The following is an 8,940-nucleotide window of genomic DNA, read 5'->3' on the forward strand; positions in this document are numbered from 1 at the left end:
GGGAAAAGACAGCAAGGGGGACAGAAGAGGCTAAGGGAAAGAACGAGGGGGGAGAAGGGACTGCATAAGAAAACACCCAAGCTGCTCTGAAGGGATTTAAGCTCTCGGAAACAATCACACTGGCCTCAGTGTCTCCTCTGCAGTGGAAAATGAATAAATTAATAGGTGGAGTAGAAGGCCTCCCATGGGCAGGGTCCTGAAGCCATCTGTGAAGGCCATCAGTGTGTCCCAAACCTGCTGTTTCCCTACTGAACCAACATGTCAGTCTGGAGATTTACAGCTGGATGGAAAGCACACACACACACACACACACACACACACACACACACACACACACACACACACACACACACACACACACACACACACCCTTGCACACAGAGACATCAAAGAGGATATACACATACTCATAGGTGCAGCCAAAAACGCATCCACAAGTATTTACACAGACGCGTGCCAGGATGCAAAAGCACAGACAAAACAAATATTGGCCCAAACATATAAGCGGAAACAAAAGTTCATACTCTTCACACACCCACGTGCATGAACAAACACTTGGCTGGCATGGAGATTTACACCCGTTTGGAAAGACAAGCATCAGCCAATAAATAAATCTGTTCCCCTGGAGACCTGTTGACCTCCCGCTTTCTCTTTCTGTCACACACACACAACAGCAGAGGTCAAGGTCAGGCAGGGATGAGGGGAAGGTCAGAAGGAGGTGAAAGTGTGTTAGTGTGTTAGAATTTGTGTGTGTGTGGCATGCAGGCTGATAAAACTGTGCACAGAGTTAAAGCCCACCTCTGTGGTTGGGGGTTAGCAGCCTCCATGTTTTGGCAGTCAGGTCGTGACCTCCGACCCCATCAGACCCTGAGAGACAAGGCGGTCTCGTCAGGTGGGACAGTAGCCACTAATTGACATAATCTCCAATCTCCTACTTGTCAGTCTCTTTTCACACAGACCAGGATAATCTGTGTGGCTCAGGGAGTGTGTGTTTGGGTGGCATTCGGCTATTGTTAGGTGGAAATAGTCCCTGCCATTGTTCAGCTTTGCCATCAAGGGTTCTTACAAACCACACAATTGGTTCTTAAAAGACATACAGAGCCACTGTTTAGGGTCTTTAAAGATTTTCACTCAGATTTTTATTGAGGTGAATCTGTTGGTTAGGATATATTTGATGCAATCAGGACCAATGGTGAATGTAGATTTACCTGCAGTGAACAAAAGCAGAAAACAAAAGACTATGGTCTCCTTAAGAACTCTAGATGAACTGGCAAACATGTTTGTTGGATCTATTCTTACTGTTGGTAGGCTTGTGTGGTGCGTTGTAGTCCAAGACTTACCAAAACTGAAATGTGTGCTGGCAAAAACTGATGAGGGTATAGCTCAGAGGAAGGAAGCTGAAAGAGAAGTCAATTTTTAAAATCAAAATAAATGAAAAAAGCAAGAAATAATCTTTTGTATCTGATTTGAAGGAACTTTGCAATTAACTAATAAGTAATCTTGTGATAAAAGGCTCTCTTTTTCTGTCTAGAGTAGTCACATTTAGAGAAGTAAGTAAGAATCTGGGTGTGTTCACATTATCACCAAAGTTCAAATTTCAGGCAGCACAGCCAATTGCTGTTGACCCCTGCTTGAACTGAAAGATGGCTGAAAAACTACTTGCTTCTGAATTTTGAGAACATATGTGATATATCAGCACGCCGACACAGCTACAAGGTTTCTAGTTGTTATTCTTAAATGACCAGTGTGTAGGATTCAGTAGCATTTAGTGGTTGAAGGTGGTTAAAGAAGTGAAAGAAGTTGAAGATTGCAACCACTTGTACACAGCTCAGCCTTCTAAAGGTGTATGAGAAACTATGGTGGCTGTGAAAATTGAGAAAACCGTTAAATGCCTTACCTAGAGCCAGTGATTGGTTTGTCCATTCTGGGCTACTGTAGAAACATGGCAGTTAAACATGACGGCCTCCAAGGAAGAGGACCTGCTCTCTCTGTAGATAAAAACAGCTCATTCTGAGACAAAAACACAACAATTCTTATATTCAGGTGATTATACACCAATGAAAACATGCCTATGAATATTTTATTTCTGCCAACAGATCCTAAATGTTACACACTGGACCTTAAATTGTTCCTCTGTTGAGCACCTGATCAATTGATCCACTTATCGTTTAAGTACTATATAGCATTTTAACATCACAAGTGGTTTCATCTTATCTAGCTTTGTTAGGCATTATTGAAGCAGTCTTAAAGCTCTACTTTTCCTGTTTTTGCCTTTCAATCCCCTATACGTCTTTAGCCTCAGGCCAACAGACCTCTCGCTCTTCTCATCTTTTTCTAAACTATTCTTTGCCTTGATGACAATCCATTGCTCGTACTTTACTCATTCTCGGAAAATAGTTTCGTTCATTGTTTCAGTATCACTGACCCCTTTCTGCACCTCATTGCATCTCCTCGACCAGGACTTGCTTATAATAAATCCCAGAATAGCATCACATATGCCACTGAGATAACAAAACACACATTTGTCCTGCAACTACAAGACTGAAGATACTCCTCACAGCTGGATACATCTACAGCATTCAATTAGCAACCACTTGAAAAATATTATTCTTGTGTTGGCACAGAGGCTGAAATGATGGGATTACTTCTGTCTTTCAGGTTGTCAAAACAAGGGAAATGAATGAGAATTCAATGATTTGGTGTAAGTAACATATCTATAGTGAAGACGTAGGAGGTCTGCAAATGACGCTCTGAATTTAACTATAGTAGAAAGTCAAAATTTTCAATAAAGCTTACTGCAATAAATATTTATACAAATCTGCTATAACCGAAGTCCTTAAATGTTCCCCACTGGTATTTGTCCTTGGTGTGAATACAGACTGCACAGGCTTAATTATCTGATTCCTTTCCATGAGCAGATTACTCGCCCAAAAAAACGGTCTGTACTTTCCCCCGTTGCCTAAAACAATAACCCCACCAAATGCGGCTCCACCAAGCCAGCTTCAGAGCGATCGCTCTTCAGCGTTTGAAGTGTTTATGGACATTAATGATCCAACATTTCAAAAGAGCAGCACATGTTTGGCATAGCGGAGTGCTTGGGCAAGAGGAGAAAGCATGTTTCAATGGAAAATGTTTCATCAGAAGAGTTGTGTTGTTCTATAGTGTGGGATGTGAGGGTTGTGTGGTCTTGGTCCGGTGAGTACCCCTGGGATGTCAAAACATCATCTGTCCGACCACAGGGAAATCTAAGACATACAATTCAAAACAGGTGGTTTAAGTGAAAGTAAGAGCATCTTGGTAGCGAATACTGATGTCATGCTGTGCTCCTGTCAGATCTGCTTGACACAAATTTGCTCTTTCAGGTGATATATAGTGCAGTGCAGTTACTGTATCTTCATTATCGACTACACTGTTTTCCTGATTGATTGAAATTGATTAGTCTATGACATGTATGAAAATGCAGATCGTTTCCCAGAGCCCTAAAGTGACATCTCTGAATTGCTTGTTTTGTGTGACTAACAGTCCAAAACCCAAAGTGAATCAACTTAAAAAACAGAACAAAGTGTGAGAAATTGAAACTGCAAACATTTAGCTTAAAAAGGACTGAGAGGATTAATTGATGATGAAACAGTTGCCAATAAATCTGTTGTTGATTAATCTGCTAATCTTTTCAGCTCTAATACAGTGAAACATAATTAACAAAACACGCAAAATACCATATCACATTAAACAAATCAACCATTTTGCTAAATCATTATTACTTGAGCAAAAATGCTCCAAAGTCTCTTCTCATATGTGAGAATTCATTGTTTTTCTCTGTATCATTCTGAGTTTGATCTCTTCAGAGCTGTAGGACAAAAGATACAGTTTGAAGAATTCACCTTTGGTCCTGGAAAATTGTGACCGTCATGCTGTCATTTTTTGACATTTTTAGAATCAAATTCTTAAAAACATAATGAACAGATTAATCGATAATGACAATTATTATTTGCAACCATATTTCTTTGTAGGAATAGACAGAAGGACAGAGAGTAAACACATCCAAGTAGCATAGGGCACGAAGAAAAGATAGCTCTGTATTCCACCACAGAGCTCTGTGGTCTAGCAGGGGTGAGCCAGATGTAAATGATTTACGCTGCTTTTTTTTTGTTGTCCGCTCAGCTTACATGATTTTGGAAACTTGTGATCCTTCTGAACATGTACTGAACGAAGGGAATGAACCCTGCTCACTATCGGCCATAGATAGAATGTTTCTCATACGTTCTGCTTACTGATCTCTGGCCAAGACAAGCACAAGGTCAGTCAGTTCAATGGTCTATCCAACCTCATTTTACTCTATGGCTGCCTCTGTCCAGACCTTTATTCATCTCTCTCTCTCTCTCTGTCACTCTTATTTTGTCTTATTTTAATTCTTAACTGTAATCTGTTTATCTTTTCATCACTGTGTCTATCTGGATATCTGTTTCAGAGATCAGAGTCTAAAGTGATGAGAGACACAGAGCAGAGCTTCATGGAGACCTTTAAGAGAGACAGAGGGGACACATATTCACCACACATCAGTCCATGTGTCCACACTGAACCAATGTGAGAGCTGGAGCTTGTGTTTCAAACATGCAAAAGTCACGCAACTATGATTGTGAAAGATGCAGCATCGCTGCTAGGAGATATTTTTTGGACATAAATATAACCAAAATGGGACATAAAAGACAATAAAATAAACAAACAAGGAGAAGGCTGAGTTCTGGGTTTGTGATGTATTCTGCCCAAGAATTTTTCAGTAATGACACACATTCTCACGAGCAGACTTTATATCACATCTGAGTTCCACCGTCGCCTCCAAAAACCATTTATTTATATATAATTCAATGAGAAATGGTGTGAAAATCAGGTTCTTGTGTCAACAACTGAAAACTCCACTCACATGTGGTAAAACCACACCAGATGAAACTAATATGGTGGAACAGACCCTCAGCATGTCCACGTTTCATGTGAAGATACAGTAAAGGCAAGTACAGCTGAAAGCACTTATATCAATCATATAATGATGAAGTCATTGCTCAGTGGATTGCTTAAATAACTAAATGATATGCAAAAACATTTAAGACAGGACATGGTGACAGGAGAGAGTTAGTTTGGACTGAATATCCAGATGAACAAAAGCTTCAACATATAGCAATCACACTTAAATCACCATGCAGTGCTTTAACTAACACCATGTTTCTGGGTTTTCTGTTATCATACCACACTGTTGTGCCTTGAGGTGGGTCAGGATGAAGCTAAATGTAGCTTCTTTGTAGCTTACATACGATGAAAAGGTGAGGCCCTGGAGGCTGGGTAATGTATATATATGTGTATTTCTTGATGTCCGTGTCTCTTTTTTGTCTCCTTCAATAGATATTTTCATTATACTGCAAGGTACAGATATTCTCTCCCTCTCACTCACAGTGTCTGCACCCCACCCATCCTCCTCAGAGGGATGAAGTATTTGTTCAGGCAGACTCAGTGAGATCACGTAGACGGAGCGGGTGCAGATATCCAAACCGCATAGTGGGACATTACACTGCTTTTTAATTACACTGCACCACACATTGTACATTGGGATGGATGCAAACATCATTAGCCCTATTATCTGCATTACATTTGCTAAGACTGCAGATGTTCTTTCAGAACAGGAGCAGGTTTATTCATCATGTAGAGAGACAGTAAATATGACAGAGAGCTAAAAAAGAGTCTCAAAAGGGCAGCAAAAAACATCCTACATAAAGAGTGGGAAACTTTCCACTAAGTGAAATCCAAGCGGGGTGTTAGTGAGAGTGCCAGAAGTTGCAAATGTCGGAGCCACGTACAAATTTATGTTATGTTATCACTGTACATTTATATGTTGATTTTTCAGTAAGAAAGGGAAACAGCCTTGCTTTCAGATGGACCACCATGTATCTTTGCAGTTCAACAAAAGGCTTAACGGGTGTTATGAGCCCAAGGGATCATGGGATCAACATGATCAAGGGATCTTTTTTTAAAGGCCATATAACAGACTATATAGCTTCTGCTCCCCCCTTTACAACGCTTTGTTAGAACTGTAAAGAGCTCTTCTTGTGCAATGTTTTACACTGATCCTTTGACACAAAAATCATGAAATATGTACAAATCCAGATTAAGTGCAATAAATTAGCATTCCAATCTACAGCTCACACTCACACACTTATGTATGTTGTCTGGATACTGCAGCTGCTTCACAGTTAAAGCCTTTCAGCCACTGGGAGTCTGAAGCAGAAGCAAGGAGGAAGGTTTTTCTTGGTAGCATGCATAAACTCAAGTGTAAGCCAATGGATGTTCTTTTATGTTTGTTTTGTCATGTTATTTTGTTTGTTAGATAATCTTCACATTTGTCTATATTGTAAATTTCAATAAAACATTTTGAATGATAAAAAGTATAGGCCATTGTGTCTTCCAGTATACGTTACATGGCAATACTGTGAGGAAGAACATAGTGATCTTCTGGTCAGTGCCGTCGATGTGAGTGAGTGATGATGAAACCCTTGGTAGTTTTGACCTTCAGCTATCTGAGAGAGCTCCCCTGGCTCCTTCATCACACTCTACACAACCTCTGTCTCTGCCTGTCAACACTAGCTTATAAAGAAAAGAGCCATCACTGGTCCGACAGCACACACAAACATACACACATTTGCAGACACACACAGCAATACCTTACCATGCGAGACACGAGCAGCTAGCTCAGCAGTTGCAGAGCGGGTATCTGTAGCTACAGCTGAATGGCTCCATTTTTAAGTAGCTTTGGTACATACTGGCTGGCAGAAACAAAAGGGAGATTCCTGGGCTATGAATGTGCGCTGCAAGTAAAAGAGGACAGTGCGGATCTGTTTCGACTGCAGAACCCACACTAACACCCCGCCACCTCATGCCTTCTTGTCCTGTATTGTCCCTTAGACCCTTTTCTGGGAAGCGCGCCCCTCCTAACAGACATCCCATCCATCCACCTTTCATTCATCAGTCTGACCACCGGGCACTGACCAGTAAGTCTCTGTTTACTCACCAGCCTGCGCCTTGGATGAGCTGTCCTTGCTGGATGTGTCATTGGCACTACCCAGGGGACCAACCCTTTGCCTGGAAGGCATGGCGTCAGTTTTTGTTCCACGCTAATACTCACCGCCCAAATATTCAGATGCTGTGACCTGACTTTTAGAAATTTCACTGCTATGAGAAGTTTCTTTCATGTGCTTTTGTCCTCTGTATGCTAGCTGTAAGTTTCTTGTGAATAACATTTTACAGTTCAGTGAGATAAATCTTTTTCTCACAAACCTTTCCTTTCCTTTCCTTTCCATTCCTTTAAAATACCTACTTTGGGCTATACTACTACTACTACTACTACTACTACTACCACCACTTTGGGTTGGAACTTGATCAGAAAATACTGAAAATATGGAAAAGCTCTGGCACTGAGGTGCAGCACTGTGGGTTGAAAAGGATTACACAGTGTACTAAATGGTATAGTATTTGAATCTTTCTCTACATGTAAACACATACATTTGGAATGTGTCTTAAATATCTGAAAGGGGAGAGTGAATGATGACAATCAATCCTTTGAATGAATCCACAGTACATGAGCCTGGTGCAATTGGAAAACAATTGGTTAAGTGACTGAAAATTAACTGATGACTGTTTGATCACACAAAAGGAGCCATCTTAAGATATGCTCCTCAAAACTCCACAAAAACATTTTTTTGCTGTCCGACAATAAATGATGTAAGCTGACAGTATTGCTGATGGGAGCCAGTGTGAGTGTTTCTTCAGGTCACAATTTGCAGGAAAATATTATCAGTTTGGAGCCAGGACAGCTCTTTGATCGAGTATAGCATCGATGTCCCTAACCTTCTCCTCGCTCTCTGCCATTTCACTGGCTGTAGACCAACTGCTGGCAGCTCTGTTGCTGTAGAGGGACAAGTCAACAAATCAACGGCTTCCTATGCCAAACTCATCAAACAACGCTCAAACTGTGCTGCACTGGCTCATCCACACATACACAGATATAGACAGGAGTTTGCACACAGACATGTACATACCTGGAACACATACATGCACTTGTACAAATCTGTAATTAACCTCACGGTCACACTTGGAACACACAGGTTTGTCATTGATGTGTGTGTATGTTTTATCTATGTGTACCAGGCGCTAACATGATACAGTCACTCAGTTCACAGCCAGCAGCTTGGTGGCTGCCCGATTTAATTTTTCAAAGGCTAAGAATAGACTTTTACAGGTTTTCCCCACGCCAAAGCAAACACCAACACATTTTCACATCAACAACAGGGGCTCTGAGAGTCAGTCAGAACAGCCAGAACTGGCGCCCCAGAGGAGGCCGGACCTGACTTAATCAGTTTGTAGCAGCAAGCAGGGAGATTCTTAAACACAAATAAAATATACTCATCCTTATCAATTTTCTAACTGCTTTGCTATCTGAAATGTAAACTATAGGACAGCTTGAAAAAGGAGGAACAGCAGCAGCCCACTTCCACAAAGCAACCCCCCTATAATGTGGCATGTTAATGTCTGATGTATTTAATCAGTGGGCAGCAAATGTAACCACTCGTGTTTTATTAGCCAAGCCAAATGTTTAAAGAGAGCTCCCAACTAACTTTTTTTTCCAAGGATTAAAAATACTTACATAAGAGTATTTGAAAAGGAAAAGTCTGCTTGCAGTGTCTGCTAACAGGGTGGAAGGGATATGCACGTAGCATGAAAAAGCCAGTAATGACAAAGGCCTGTTGCAGGCCTTAAGGGTAAAAACTGGGTCGTGTCTTTGTCAAAGTAACTACAGGGGAGACGGATGTGTGTATTCAGTGAGACAGAGACAGAATGGTTGCAATAATTCATCCCGTCTCTCCAGAAAATGATGGCTTTATTGGCCACCTGTCAACA

The 8,940-nt window shown here is 41.1% G+C and overlaps 1 long non-coding RNA gene across 2 annotated transcripts; it reads right to left on the bottom strand.

Annotated features, from left to right (window-relative positions):
- Window positions 1–1,113: 1,113 nt before the first annotated feature.
- LOC127375793 (uncharacterized) lies at window positions 1,114–7,070 on the bottom strand. Of its 2 annotated transcripts, none has more exons than XR_007887406.1 (4): window positions 6,713–7,070; window positions 1,898–1,988; window positions 1,341–1,397; window positions 1,114–1,208 (listed from the first exon to the last, which is right to left on the bottom strand). It is a non-coding gene; the product is annotated as an uncharacterized LOC127375793 (long non-coding RNA). The 2 variants fall into 2 exon arrangements; XR_007887403.1 differs by having other exon boundaries at window positions 1,898–2,010.
- Window positions 7,071–8,940: the final 1,870 nt, after the last annotated feature.

The sequence above is a fragment of the Dicentrarchus labrax genome, unplaced genomic scaffold (assembly GCF_905237075.1).
Source record: "Dicentrarchus labrax unplaced genomic scaffold, dlabrax2021, whole genome shotgun sequence".
NCBI classification, from domain to species: Eukaryota; Metazoa; Chordata; class Actinopteri; family Moronidae; genus Dicentrarchus; species Dicentrarchus labrax.